Source organism: Malus domestica, chromosome 16 (genome assembly GCF_042453785.1).
Source record: "Malus domestica chromosome 16, GDT2T_hap1".
Classification (NCBI taxonomy): domain Eukaryota; kingdom Viridiplantae; phylum Streptophyta; class Magnoliopsida; order Rosales; family Rosaceae; genus Malus; species Malus domestica.
In genome coordinates, this window is record NC_091676.1 from 30439283 (window position 1) to 30453902 (window position 14620).

Sequence of the window (14620 nt, forward strand, 5' to 3'; positions counted from 1 at the left end):
GATAGGATAAGGTTTGTTTGGATAAGATAAGCTAAGATAAGGTTATGGATGAGGTTTTGGATAAGATCCTTCTCTTGAGCTGATTCTTTGACTTTAATTCTTCTTCTTCATGTAGGAATACTTGCTTGAGTAGGAAACTTCATTCGTCTTGGAATCCATCTTCAATTAGGACTCCTACAGTGATTAGGAATCCTTCTTCATTTAGGAATTCTTCGTTTAAGCCCTTTCCTACTTCAACTAGGAAACTTTGTATCTTCAATTCTTCAACTTTGAAACGCCTTCCTAGCTTCATCAATCCTTCAAATTCGTCCATCCCTTGTGCCTCATGTGCATGAACTCCATTCTAGCCTAATTTGGCTCCAAAATGCTCCAAATTGCATCCTTTTTCTCACTTTGTCTCTAAAACCTGAAAACACATGAAAATAGCTTAAAAGACTAACTTAACTAAGAAAACACAACATAAATGCATAAGAACTAACTAACTAAGGCGCATAAATATGCTCCTATCAATGCGCTGGAAAAATAATGAAAAAGAAAGCACTGATTCATTGATTTAGAGACTTGAACGCGTGGCCTGAACGAAACTAGGAGTGCTGATGCCAAGAGTCCTAGAAGTGACTGTGATAGCAAACATGAAGAACATGAAGGACAGCAAACCCGAGATCCGGTGGACAAGAAACCGGTGGATTTCACGAGATCCTCAGATTCAGAATTACAAAGGTATAAAACATGCTTCCTTCATTGTATTGGCTGGGATTTCTTCATAGCATTAGGATGATGGCCCACTTAGAACTCTGATAATTGTAGTTCACCTCTGTAAATTTTTGTCTGTGCATGCGTCCATAGATCTACTATACTTATGCCATGTATTTGTTGTGCTTGCATGCCTCCATTAGATGAATGTTTAGCAAAAACATAGCATAAATCTGGATCTAAATGCTGGAGTTGACAAATGCCTTCCTCTGTGTTGCTTGGTCCACCCCCAAACTTGTATGTAATGGAATTTGTAAGTGAGAGAGAATGAGCGAAAGTTTCCAAACAGGGTAGAAAGTAGCACAGTAAACCCCCACTGTGAGTATTTCAGAACTGATTTTCATCCGTTGAGGTGTGATGAATGTGGATGAATGAATGCTGCAGAAAGCATGATTTAGTTGAATTTTGTGCGCATAATGGATATTTAGGCTCTTCGAGTCCAAATGCAACCTGCAAAAAACACAGATTTAAAATCTAATTAGAGTAAATCCCAAAATAAAATACTGATTAATGAAAAACAATTGTTGTTTTTGTGTTTTTCAATTTTTTGATTTTGTTTTTGTTTTTGTTTTTTTTTTTTTTTTTGTTTTTTTTGTTTTTTGTGATAAAGACTAGAAGGAAGAAAATAAAATGAACGAAAATAAAAAGAAAAGAGTTTAGAAAAATTGGGTTGCCTCCCAATAAGCGCTGTAGTTAATGTCCATAGCTAGACGTAGAGGAATGAATTGATGATCACATCACTTGTTCTCTTATAATCAACCACTCCTTGATATCATCATACAACAGCAGTAGGTACGGAATGAGATGATGTTTGTCAATTATGTGTTTCAGGGAAGTGGTTGAATCCTTCATATTAGCCCTTCTATGTGAATGAAATGTTATAATAAAATAGAATCCCTTCCAGCAATGTTTACGTCTTCGTCGAACTTCTTGACGAAGAATTAGGTTGCCATTAAGATTTTTCTTTGTTTCCTTGTGGATCATAGTTTGCTTGTATGACTCGCCTAGATTTTCTTTAAATTTGAATGCTTGTACTGCTGGACCATCCAATTCAACAACCTAAATTGTATTAGTAGTCATCTGCCCTGTCTCCAACAGTGTGTTAGAGAGCTGATCATGCAACATATTAGTTGTTGAATTTGTGTGAACCCCACCTAACATATGAACACTCATGTCTTCCTGCAGGCTTTGTGGGAAAGGTTTTGGTGGCACATGAACATGGGTAGCACTCGGTTCTGGTGGGATTATAAGATCAACATATGCTGCTTTCTCTCCTGGACGTGAATGGGTGGCAGATTGCTCTTCAATTCCTGCACCAATCTCCTCTTGATCATTAAAGCTCTTCCCATAGTTTAATGCTTGAATCAGAAATCCTTCATTGGTTATTTCAATGTATAAGTCAGTTAATTCCAACAATTTAGAAAGCTTGTCCTCCACTGTAAGCTCTTGTGGCACATTAAACTACTCAAAATATTGCCCAATATGCTCTTTCAAACTTTGAGTGTAGAACTCTGAATGGGGATTATTCCAGTTCCATTTTGAATTGTTTCTCATATATATATACTCTTGGACATAATCTAGAAAATATTTCCTCTCAGGACATAGCAAAATATCATGGGTCCTTGAATTGCAAAGAGCACAAACTGTAGGCTCAAATCCATAATAACCCTTTTCTGCTAATGACACCCAAAGAGGTGGTCCACCGGGTATTAGATTGAATTCAAGGGGAACTGCAAATTCCATTGTTGCACTGCTAAAAAAGAAACAAATTGTAACCTACCAAACAAAATCAGCAATATAATAAAAAGATATGTACACAAAAAATTAACTAAGAGTTGATATGCACGAATTATTTAAAACAATCCCCGGCAACGGCGCCATTTTCTTGATAATATTTTCTATGATTTCAATTATGAATATGCGTAACTAAATTCTTTTGCTAGGGCGAAGCCTTGAGCCTTAGCATGAATATGTGATTTTTATTTAATTGCTTATGATTGATTGCATGCATACTTTGAATTGTTAATTACCGGGATAAAAACTATCTAATTGTCTTAATGCCTGATCACCATGAGGATCTTTAGAAAAGTAATTTGATGAATTTTGGTCGAAAGGTTCCCTGAAATTGATGATGGCGTCTTGTGATTAATAATTGTAATTTCACTTAGGATGAACATCACGTCTTAAGGATTGCATGGTTTTTCAAAGGGTTTTCATAAAGCATAATGAGTCTTTCATGTTCAGATTTGATCTGAACGTCCGGACGGGTTACAAGTTAGATATACGTTCTATGTTGGAGGTTCCAAGTAGAATATAAATTAGGAAAACCTAACCTTCAAAGTGGCATGTGCATATCATAAGTAATTGGTAAAAGTTCATAGGATTGCTAGGTGATGGTGGAACCCTAGTGCTTTCTTAATTTGATTCTTCCAAAACTGTTTTCTTTTTCCCCCAGTTCTAATATTGCAGATTGTTTATTTTAATTAATTAAATTCGTTTTTATTTTAAGTAGGTTATAAAATCAATCACCTCAATTTCTACTTTACAATAACTAATTGAAACTTGGTTTGCTTTGAATTATTAAATAATCCATGTGGAGAACGACCTTGCGAGATCCGTTTATAATACAACAACCTTGTGATTCTTGCAAGTATAATAGGAGTTTTTAGCCCGTTCACATGAGTAGTAAAATCCCTATCAAGAATGTTTTTCTTCATGGGCATTTGGAATAAGAAGTGTATATGGATTTTCCTCCGGGGTATAATGCCTTGTGCGTGATTCGGGAGATTTACTCAGGTTATGAGAAGGAATGGGTATTATCAGAGTCACTCTAACCATACTTTGCTTACAAAACGGAGAAGTAGTATAGTGGCAGCTTTTATTAGTTATGTGGATGACATGATAATAACTGGTAATGATTCGGAAGAAATGATAAAGTTGGAAGCAAGCCTTGCCATCGAATTTTCGAATTTTCGAATTTGGGAGATTTAAAATATTTCCTTGGAGTTGAAGTAGCACGGTCATCTCGATGTATTTTCTTGTCTCAACGTAAATATGTTCTGGATTTATTAAAGGAGACATGCATACTTGGATGTAAACCGGTAGACACTCCTATTGTAGAGAAACACTATTTAGGGATTTATCCCAACCAGAAACCGGTTGACAAAGGTAGATATCAGAGACTGGTAGGGAGACTAATTTATTTGTCTCACACTCGTCCTGATATTACCTATGCAGTGAGTGTGGTGAGTCAGTTCATGCATTCACTGAACATGGATCATATGGCAGTAGTTATGAGAATTTTGGCTTATTTGAAGTCTGCCCCAGGAAAGGGGATTTTGTATAAGTGCCATGGTCACATGAGGATTGAGGGATTTACTGATGTTGATTTGGCAAGTGATGTGACTGATAGAAGGTCTATGTCTGGGTATTTTAAATTTGTTGGAGGTAATTTGGTTACTTGGCGAAGCAAAAAACAGAAGGTGGTGTCACGGTCTTTTGTTGGGGCCGAATATAAGGGTATGGTGCATGGCATATGTGAGGTTCTTTAGTTACAGAAGTTGCTTTGGGGTCTTGGTTTTAAACAGGACGAGATGATGAAATTGTTTTGTGATAATAAGTCGGCAAGAGTCGAGAATCCAGTGCAGCATGATAGGACCAAGCATGTTAAGGTTTATCAAAATTTCATTAAAGAGAAGTTTGAGGAGAAGATCGTGTCAATACCGTTTGTGTAAATATTAGAGTCATGTTTTAGGAAGGTTGTATTTGTATCCTTTGTTTTCTTATGCAATAAGGATTGTATGTACTTATATTCAGAATTATGGAATACATGAAAATAAAGCCGTAAAATTCTATTCATGCTATTGTCAAAGTTGTCATGCGGGGCGCCTCTCGTGTAGCCACATCATCCATATCACTGCTAATAACAACTTCTTTGAGTTGAGCTCCTTACAGAAGATAAGCACTCTTCTAACCTCTTCCATTTGGCACTAGCTTGGTCCTATCATGCTGCACTGGCCAACATGCGTCATTTTATTTTTTAAACTCTACTAATTACAAGTGCAAATTGATTATGTCAGTAACATACATTCTTCTATACCAAGACGTGACCATCACGACTTTATATGACATATTCATATCTACAAATTGTTAGTCATAAAATTTTTATTTTTGAAGAATACGACCCATGCTTAACATCTTAAAATAGGTTGACTCACCATTTTAATATGTGGTCTATGCATGCACATCAATTTATACTAACTTATCGACATTAGTTCAAAAATTATCTATTCTTTACTAGCACCTAGTCACATGACACATTTCATTCTCATGACTTTCTATTGATTGAGCCAGTGGCACCATCAATAGAACCCTGGAACTCCGATGAGTATGTTGGTGTTGCCGAAAATTGGGTGATTACTAGCTCTGCTAGCATTAGCAACCTGGTTCAAACCAAGCAGCTGCCGGAGGGAAAGAAAAAAAAAAGGGAGTTTTAACGAAAAGGGCTTGGTACTATTCATTCTTAACCATAAGGACATTTTATGTATGAAAAGTCTATAATAGATCAAACTCTTCTCTTTATTTACTCTTATGCCATTACATACGGACCACAACGATGTTGACATTTCTGTCTGGAAATACATTATAATGCTATTCATCTTATGCTAATTTAAAGCTAGTTCTTCAGGCTTCCATCATGTTGTCGATATTATGCATCTCTTCTTCTGACAAATTATTCCAATATTGTTCATCGCCTTCTACTAGCTCCGCATCTCTTTCTCTATCTTCTTTCACCTTGTAATATATTTCCGCTGTTTCTTCTTTGAACTTTTGGGGCTTCCAATAAAGCTGATGACTAATTATTATCTTGCTGTAAATATACATCTCTTCTTCTTCTGCTACTAGTACCATATCATACCTAAAATCTTCAAACTCATCTAAAGCAAACATTTGGATCCCTCTAAATTTTAAAATATCTTTGTATGAAGGAGTCCACTTATGTGAGGATATAGGGTTTAGTCTAAAGGACTCTTCATTGATCATGGCTATATGCCTAGCTTTCTCCTTATGCATGTGTACATACCAATCTGGAGGACTACTAATAAATCTTAGGCAAATTTCTTTCCACCTTTCTAGATAATCTTCTGCTACCTTAATAAGCTTTTCAGGAAATGATTCTAGTTGAGAAATACGGTTAATGAATATTTTATCGAGATAACCAAACTCTAATAGTAAGGCAGGGGTAACTTCTACCTCATTATGCTTTTTCTGATGCTCATAACTAAAATGCCATGATTTAAAATCTCTCATGTCAATCCTGGTCATAGCTATGCTAACCTCTGGTTTACAAATACAATTCTCCGTACTATCACAAAGACATGGAGGATACATCTTTGTAACAATATCCATCCGTGGTTTTGGATCAAAGATGGACTGATACAAGGCGCATTGTAATTGTAATTGTAACTCTTTCATGGATTGTGATGCTCTGCTCAGGATCTCATTTTGCATATCTGTTGGCATTATTCTTAGTTTTGCCTTTGAAATTTCTTCTAATAAAACATCGTCTAATATTAAGTCTGAAGATATATTCCTAAGAAAACTTTCATATTTTTCTTGTTTTTCTTTGTCACTCGGAACCCAATGCTGCTCATTTCTTTGATGTTGCTCCATTTCAACGTCTTCTTCTAAGAGCTCAATCTTAATTTCTTCTATGGGCTCATTAGCCTCTTGTTCTATGGGTTCAATAACCTCTTTTCCTTTATTCTTATGTTGATCAATTTCTAAACCTATTTTTAATTCTCTTTTCAAGGTGTCATTTGCCTTTTGCTGCATTCTAAGAGATTGGAGTTCTTGGTTCATTTTGGTAAACTTATCAAGTAATGACTCATGGTCCCTAGAGACGACTTGAAGGTTGTGCTCAAGAGAATGAATATGCTGCTGGTTTTGGTGGAAATTAAAATTAAAGCTATCAAACTCTTGTTCTAAAGCTCTAATTAATTTTTCATGACCTAACCTCATGCTTGGCTGCTTAATTTGGATATTCCAAAAATTATCTAAGAGAACCTGCTGCCTATCAGAAAGCCCTAGTACCCTTGACATGTATCTCAGAGTTGGATTTCTGATTCCTTCAACAATATTGCCATTAAAGTTGAACGTGGGTACTGGTGGTGATGCTGGTCTGCTCATGCTATTTTGAAATCCACTGAATGGTGGAGGTTGATGGTGCATCATCATGCCATTGAAAGAAACTCTTCTGCCTTGTGGCCTTGTGCTATTTGTTGATGATGGTCCACGATATTCCATACATGTTCAACAAATTAATCTTGATAAGATATCAGCTAATATATTGTCATTACCTTTTATATGTTCAAAAATTGGTTTAAAACCATTTCCTGTAATTGAATCAACAAAATTAGCCCATCTTCGAGCTGCCTATTTATTAGCATGTATCTTGTTATAATAAGAAACTATATTTTGACAATCTGTTCTAATCGTAAATACTTCATTAAGTAAAAATAAAGAAAATGCTTCAAGTGAATTAATTATCCCTAAAATTTCTAAATCTGTTGATGGTAATCTTGACTGTACATCACTAAACTTTCCTGAGGAATATCTACAAACTTGTTCGTCAGACTTTGGAGACTCCCTATGTTTTTTCTGGTATAGTATACCTGCCCATCCTAATGATGAAGCATCTGTTTCGACTATCTTGTAACTATCATCTAATGGTAATGTTAATGACTTAAGTTTAGTAATTTCTTCTTTTATTTTTTGAACTAATTTAATATCTTCACTATTAAAATATTTTTGTCCAGTTTTGCTAGTTTTACTGTGTAATACTGCTATTTTTCTTCCTAAATCAGGGATAAAATTTTTTGCATAATTTAGCAATCCTAAAAATGCTTGTAACTGTTTCTTATCTTCTAATTTATCTGGAAATTCTAACACCTTTTTAGTTATATGATCTTGTAATTGGATTGTACCTGACTTGATATACATTCCTAAAAATTCTATATCTTGCTTTTCTAATGCTATTTTATTTTTGCTAATTACAATTCCATTATTGATAAATTCTTGTAATACTATCTCGAAATGCTTCCTATGTTCATTTTTATTTTTACTATGTACTAAAATATCATCTACATAAACATTACAAAAATTATCATATTTCTTGAAAATTTGGTCCATCTTTCTTTGAAAGATCGATGGAGCATTTTTAAGTCCAAATGGCATAACGAGCCACTCAAAATGTCCTTCTGGACAAGTAAAGGTTGTACATTCAATTGATTCCTCTGCTAATCTCATTTGCCAAAAAACCTGATTTACAATCAAATTTGCTAAAATATTTACTCTCTTGAATTTTGTTTATAAGCTCATCCTTATTTGGTAATTTATAACTATCTTCGTATGTATTATCATTTAATCTCTTATAATTATAAACTATTCTAGCCTTACCTCTTTTTAATTCCGAATGTTTTCTTACAATAAATGTTGTTGATCTATGTCTAGACTTAGATGGTCTAATTACTTTTAAATTTAACAACTCTTTTATTTGCTGCTCAAACTCTTGTTTATCTATTAGACTACAAGGCATATCAGCCGTCTTAATGGTTAATTCTGGGTTAATTATATCTAATTTTGCTCCAATGTAACTGTGGGTTTTCTCCTATAATCCTAGTTTGTTCTGCTAATTGTAACAATTCTTCTAAACTCTTTGGTCTATCTAACTGTAATATTTCTATACAGGTTCCTTCTTCTAAAATCGGGTATTCATGTTAAAAAATGTCTTCATCAAATTCTTCTACGTTATTATGCTCATCATTTTCTTTTAAGTTTTCTAAATGATAACTATCTTGGCCACTAGTCTATTCTATACTTATGTTTTTGTATGCTTCTACAGTTTTACTTTGGTCAGTTATTGTAATGCCTCTTTTGAAAAATGTTATGTTAGGGTTCATAAATAAAAAACCTTGCAAACTTTTCAAAAAGTTTAATCCTAAAATAAATGGATATGATCCTGTAGACATCGAAATTTCGGTAAATAAATGTTGACCGATAAATCAAAGTTTCAACGCTCATGTATTACATAAATTTTACACGTAGCGTGTGTCTAAACAAAAAATCGAAATAAGTTGGAAAAGTCATCAAACAGGACACGTGTCAACAACTGGCAGAAACGACTTATTTCATCTGGAATATTATATTCAAAATTAGGCCATGGAAATTTCTATAAATAGAAGGCTAATTCATTCATTTGGGGGGAGGAATTCATATTACACCTTGAAGCTCTGAAACTCTGAAACTCCGAAGCTCTCAAGCAAATCCCGAAGGATCAAGAAAACCCTTTTCGTTCTTCATCAAATCCTCCTTCAAGATCAAGCCCCGACGGCCCTTGAAGAAAGTGTTCTTCGTTCTTCGTTCTTCGTTCATCATTCTTCCAAGATCAAGCCCCGACGGCCCCTTGGATCAACAATCATCCACCTTCAAGATCAAGCCCCGACAGCCCTTGAAGAAAGTGTTCTTCGTTCTTCGTTCTTCGTTCATCGTTCTTCTAAGATCAAGCCCCGACGGCCCCTTGGATCAACAACATCAACAAATCCACACGTCCAACCGTTCTTCAAGATCAAGCCCAAAAGCCCTTGGAGATCCGTTCATCACTGTTCTTCAAAGATCAAGCCCAAAAGCCCCTTTGAAGATCCGCTCAAATCCACCTTCAAGATCAAGTCCACGGCCCTTGAAGAACGTTCATCCTTAGATCAAGCCCAACGGCCATTTGGATCAATCGCACATCTACAAATACACACCTTACGGAGATTGAATCAGAGGATCAAATTTAAGAGAGATTGTAACCCAAAATCATCAAATACAAATATTTGTTTGTGCACGTTGTTCTTGTCTCTTTCGTTTCAGGAATTTTCCGTGTTCACAAATTGTCACGCCCAGTGGGACCATCTCTACCTCTCATCTCTTTCTCCGTTCAAGAAATTCGAGCACACTTCCAAAATCAATGGCATCAAGGAAGGCTCAAGCTGTTCCCACAACCAACATGAAGAACAAAAGCATCATTGCCGCAGGCGGCGCCATTTCAGGCATCGTAACTCGAAGCAAGGCAAGAGCTCTTGTTGCCTCCTCTTCCACCCCTACATCAACCCTGCCAAAGGAACAAGAGTACCCGAGGTACGAACCTATGATCACCCTGGCCTCGCTAAGGGCACCAAGGGAGGAAAGCCCGAAGAAGTACTCCGAGTCTTTGTTTTCCGATGCTGACTCAAGCGACAGCACATCCATGCAGGTTATGGCTACCGGAGCAACTTCAATCGATGAGCAGCTGGCTCAGATGAATGAAGCAATTGCAAGGTTAACCCGAACTGTGGAAGAAAAAGACTTACAAATTGCAGCACTCGTCAACCGACTGGAGCCGCAGGATGGCGAGAAACCCAACCCAAAGATTGATCATCTGAAGAAGGAAGACGACGAAGAAGACGAGCCCCCGGTGAAGAAAATCGATGTGAAGCCGAACCCAGACCAAGCAGCGGCACTCATAGGATCTCTTTCTATCCAGCAGCTGCAAGAGATGATCACCAACACCATCAAGGCACAGTATGAAGGAAGCTCTCATGCCTCCACGTTGTACTCGAAGCCTTACTCCAGGAAGATCGACGCCTTAAGGATGCCGAAGGGCTATCAACCACCGAAGTTTATGCAATTTGACGAAAAGGGAAACCCAAAGCAACATGTCGCACATTTCGTCGAAACCTGCAACAATGCAGGGACAGAAGGAGATTACCTCGCCAAGCAGTTTGTGCGCTCGTTAAAAGGAAACGCCTTTGAGTGGTACACAGACCTGAAACCCGAGTCCATTAACAGCTGGGAACAGTTGGAAAGGGAATTCCTCAACCGCTTCTACAGTACCCGCCGCACTGTGAGCATGCTGGAGCTGACGAGCACGAAACAATGGATGGAAGAACCAGTCATGGACTACATTAACCGATGGCGTAATCTAAGCCTCGACTGTAAGGACAGGCTCTCCGAGATTTCTTCAATCGAGATGTGCATCCAGGGCATGCAATGGGGTTTACAATACATCCTTCAAGGTATCAAGCCACGGACTTTTGAAGAATTAGCCACCCGTGCCCATGACATGGAACTGAGCATCGCCCACCATGGAAAGAAGAAGCCAATCACCGATTTCAAAAGGGATAAGGTGTTTACTTCAAGAGCAGACAATCATGGGAAAAAGCCCGCCAAGGAAGCTTTTACCACCAAAACCATCCCTATCAAGACCTCATCCGCACCCGTCAAAATCTCCTTCAATAACAAAGCAAAGGAGATAAAAAGAAGTGAGCCTTCCCACACCCAAGATAGGTACAAAAACACTTTGAGGGAACTGGAGCAGAAGGTATACCCTTTTCCGGACTCCGACATGGATGCAATGCTGGACGACTTGCTGGAGAAGAAGGTGATTGAGTTGCCTGAATGCAAACGCCCTGAAGAGATGAATCGTACCAACGATCCCAAGTACTGCAAGTATCATCGTATCGTGGGTCATCATGTGGGCAAATGTTTTATCCTAAAAGAACTAATCATGAAGTTGGCACAGCAAGGGCGGATTGAGCTTGACCTAGAAGACACAGCCGCAACGCATACCACTACGATCGTGTTCGGGTCCTTTGATCCCGTGCCTCTTCAAGAAATACCCGACCATTCCTATCAATGCACAAGCTACACGACACCTTCTGCACAACCATCATTGGGGGCAAACGACCAGGATGCACCTATCGATGATGAAGAAGGGTGGACATTGGTGACCTATAAGAAGACGAGGAAGCCAAGACCACAAGCTATAAAGCCAAAGGGGGAGCATGCGAGAAAGCATCGTCGCCGCAACAATAGGAAGCCTAAAAGAAGTATAAGAGCTGCTAAGTCAACATATGCTGGGGAACCTATGGAGCAAGAGCTGATGTGAGAATTACTTGACACACAAATTAAACCCTCTTTTTGACAATTGTAGTATAGATGTAAGTAGGGTATCGTTCTAGGCCGGGGATTAGGAGGGATTGCTAAACACTTGAAAACTGACTTAAAAACATAAAAACAAAATTTAAAACACTAAACTAGACTCAAAGAATGCAAAACTATACTTTAAAATACTTAAACAAACTTAAAACTCAAAACAGCAACCTAATGACTCAAAATAATGAAAACAATTAAATTAAACACTAGGAACTGAAATGGACGGAAATTAAATTAAAAGACTAACAATAAAGAAAACTAACTAAATAATATAATTTAATAATGGATGGGTGTTTGGTTTTGATGAAAAGTAAATTAAACTTAATTAAATTACAGAATTGATAAAAACATAAAATTAAGGTAAAATGATAAATGACGGACTAGCTAGAGGGTTATTCTCCACACATGACACATATGCAACTTAAATTGATTTTCAGTTGTTCTTTCAATAAATTGTGAATCTCAATACTCCAGATTAACCGTGAACAGCACTTTTTTAATCTTCAAGTTTTCCTTAAGTTATTGAATTGGACGGAAAAACGCATACAACAATTCAAAACATTCTTCAAAAGTCCCCTACGTGAAAAGCACAATAGAGATACAATCAAAGATCATTAAACTTTGTGAAAACTATAAGCATTGACGAGGCATTCGTAACTATGAAAAGCATGATACTCTTGCCAAGAATTTACTTAACGTGATTGTGACTAGCAACCTTTACTACTTGTGAAAATAAGTTCATAACGATTAGGTGAAATTCACTTATATTCTAGCATCAAATTCATGCATGTAAATTAAGCGTGCACTCTCAACCAACATACACAAATCAGTTTTTATACGAACGGATAAGTAAATTGAAATCACAACTTATGAAATCACAACCGAAGGTAATCAATTCATATTACAAATATATTCATGGTTTCGACTTAACCTCTAGCCAAAATAAATTTAATTACACATTATTAAAACAGAAATAAAATAGAAGTTTGGAAAGATTAAATCGAAAGAAGGTGATCTGTTGCTGTGCAGCTTCACTGCGTCATCAGTACGTGCTCTGTCAGTCCCTCCTCCAATTATTTTCTGTTTTTCCTTTTTTTATTTTTCCGCACACTGCCCTGTGCCCTCCTTCTTTTCCACGCTGCCCGTCTCCTGCTCTCTGCTGCAAAGGCAGCCCTCTGCTTCTTTCTCTCACGCTGCCCCAAGCAGCTTTCTTCTTCTTTTCGGTCCTCTTCCCTGTCCCGTGATATCTCCTTCTGTCCCTCCAGGCGCTGCCTTTTCTTTGCACCAATCCCCTCTGTCAGTCCTCACTTCCCTCCTTTTTATTTTCTCCTTTTTCTTATTCTTTCCGCCCTTTTTTTCCAAGCTCCCTCCCCCAATTATTTTCTGTTTTTTTCGTTGCCATCCCTCCAGCTGCCAAAGGCAGCTATCTTTTTTCTTTATTCCCCGCGCCTTCTTTTCTGATCTGCCAGTCTCTCTCCCCTTCTTTGGATTCTTTTTCCGTCCCCAGTGTGGACTCCTCCATTTCCTCTGCTTTGCCAGTTGCTGTCCCCTAATTCTTCTGATTTCCTTGGATCCCTTTGTCGCTGACTTGCTTTCCTCCAGCTGCAAAGGCAGCTTGCTGTCCTTGGATTCTTCCTTGACAAAATAATACAAAACTAATTTGTATCATAAACTCTAAATTAGTAGCAGTTGGGAATTAAGAACAAATTCAAGTAACAAATCCAAAACCAATATTCTTTCTGTTTATTATTTAAAACTCATTTGTGCTATTTTTATTTTCTTTGCATAACAAATCCTATAAACATAAAAATAACGTAAATAGCTCAAAAATATAAGGAACTAACTAAGAAAAGACGAGTGAATTCGAAGTAAAAATATATATAAATATGATCCGATCAAATACCCCCATACTTAGCTTTTGCTAGTCCTCGAGCAAAACAAAGAAAACATGAAAAAGTACTAACATGAAAAACATTAGTTTCCCCCTATGTGACCGTCATAGAATTTCATTCGAGAAAACAAATCGTCAAGAACCATAGCTAGCACCAAACAAGTTAATCCAAGTTCATCTTTCTTATTCAAATATTAGCAGTAATCTTTGAATCATCCTTGAAGTGTAGTGTGTGAGATAGCCATGCTAATGCAATTTCAAGTTTTTATTTTTAAAATCATCATATGCAAACTAGTAACCTTCTCACGGGATATACACTCAATCACATATGTGTTTAGTTTTAATGTGTTTCGCTCAAAGAATCAAATGTGAAATTTCTACCATAAGCTTGCATAAAAATCACTTCTCCACAGTCATAATTGCAAAACTTAAATCAAGAGGACTTTTATTGGATGTAATGAGGCTTAGGGATAAAGTTATTGAAACGAAAGAATAGGAAAACACAAGTTCCAAGCTACATTGCAAGCAATTCTTTTGTTTAGATTTATAAGAACTCAATATTTCCAGCGATTCTTCTAGCACCTCCAACCACACCCTTAAACTGAAACTTTAAAAACTTTTTATTTTCTTTGTGTACAATCTTTCTTTTTCTTTTTCTTTTATTCTCTTTTCTCTTTTGTTTTTTTTTTTAAATACAAACATGAAATACCCCCACACTTATTCTTTTGCCAAACACCTTCAAAGTACTTCACAAACATTTCTCATAAGACAATCTCGCATTGCTCGCTTGGAAAGGGTAAGGAAAAATGTTTCAGGTATAAGGGTAGACATATCTGGTGATAAGAAATAAAAGGCTCAACAAACACGGCTCAAATTGGCAATCTAATGATATCATTTTTCTTTGGGAAACATGGTTATTTGGGCCATGGTGGTAAACCTAATGCCTCTATCATTTCCAAG

General features: G+C 36.9%; 1 long non-coding RNA gene across 1 annotated transcript; it reads left to right on the forward strand.

Moving 5' to 3' along the window:
* Positions 1–632: 632 nt before the first annotated feature.
* On the forward strand, positions 633–2234 carry LOC139192917 (uncharacterized). The gene is made up of 2 exons (XR_011577471.1): positions 633–720; positions 1939–2234. It is a non-coding gene; the product is annotated as an uncharacterized lncRNA (long non-coding RNA).
* Positions 2235–14620: the final 12386 nt, after the last annotated feature.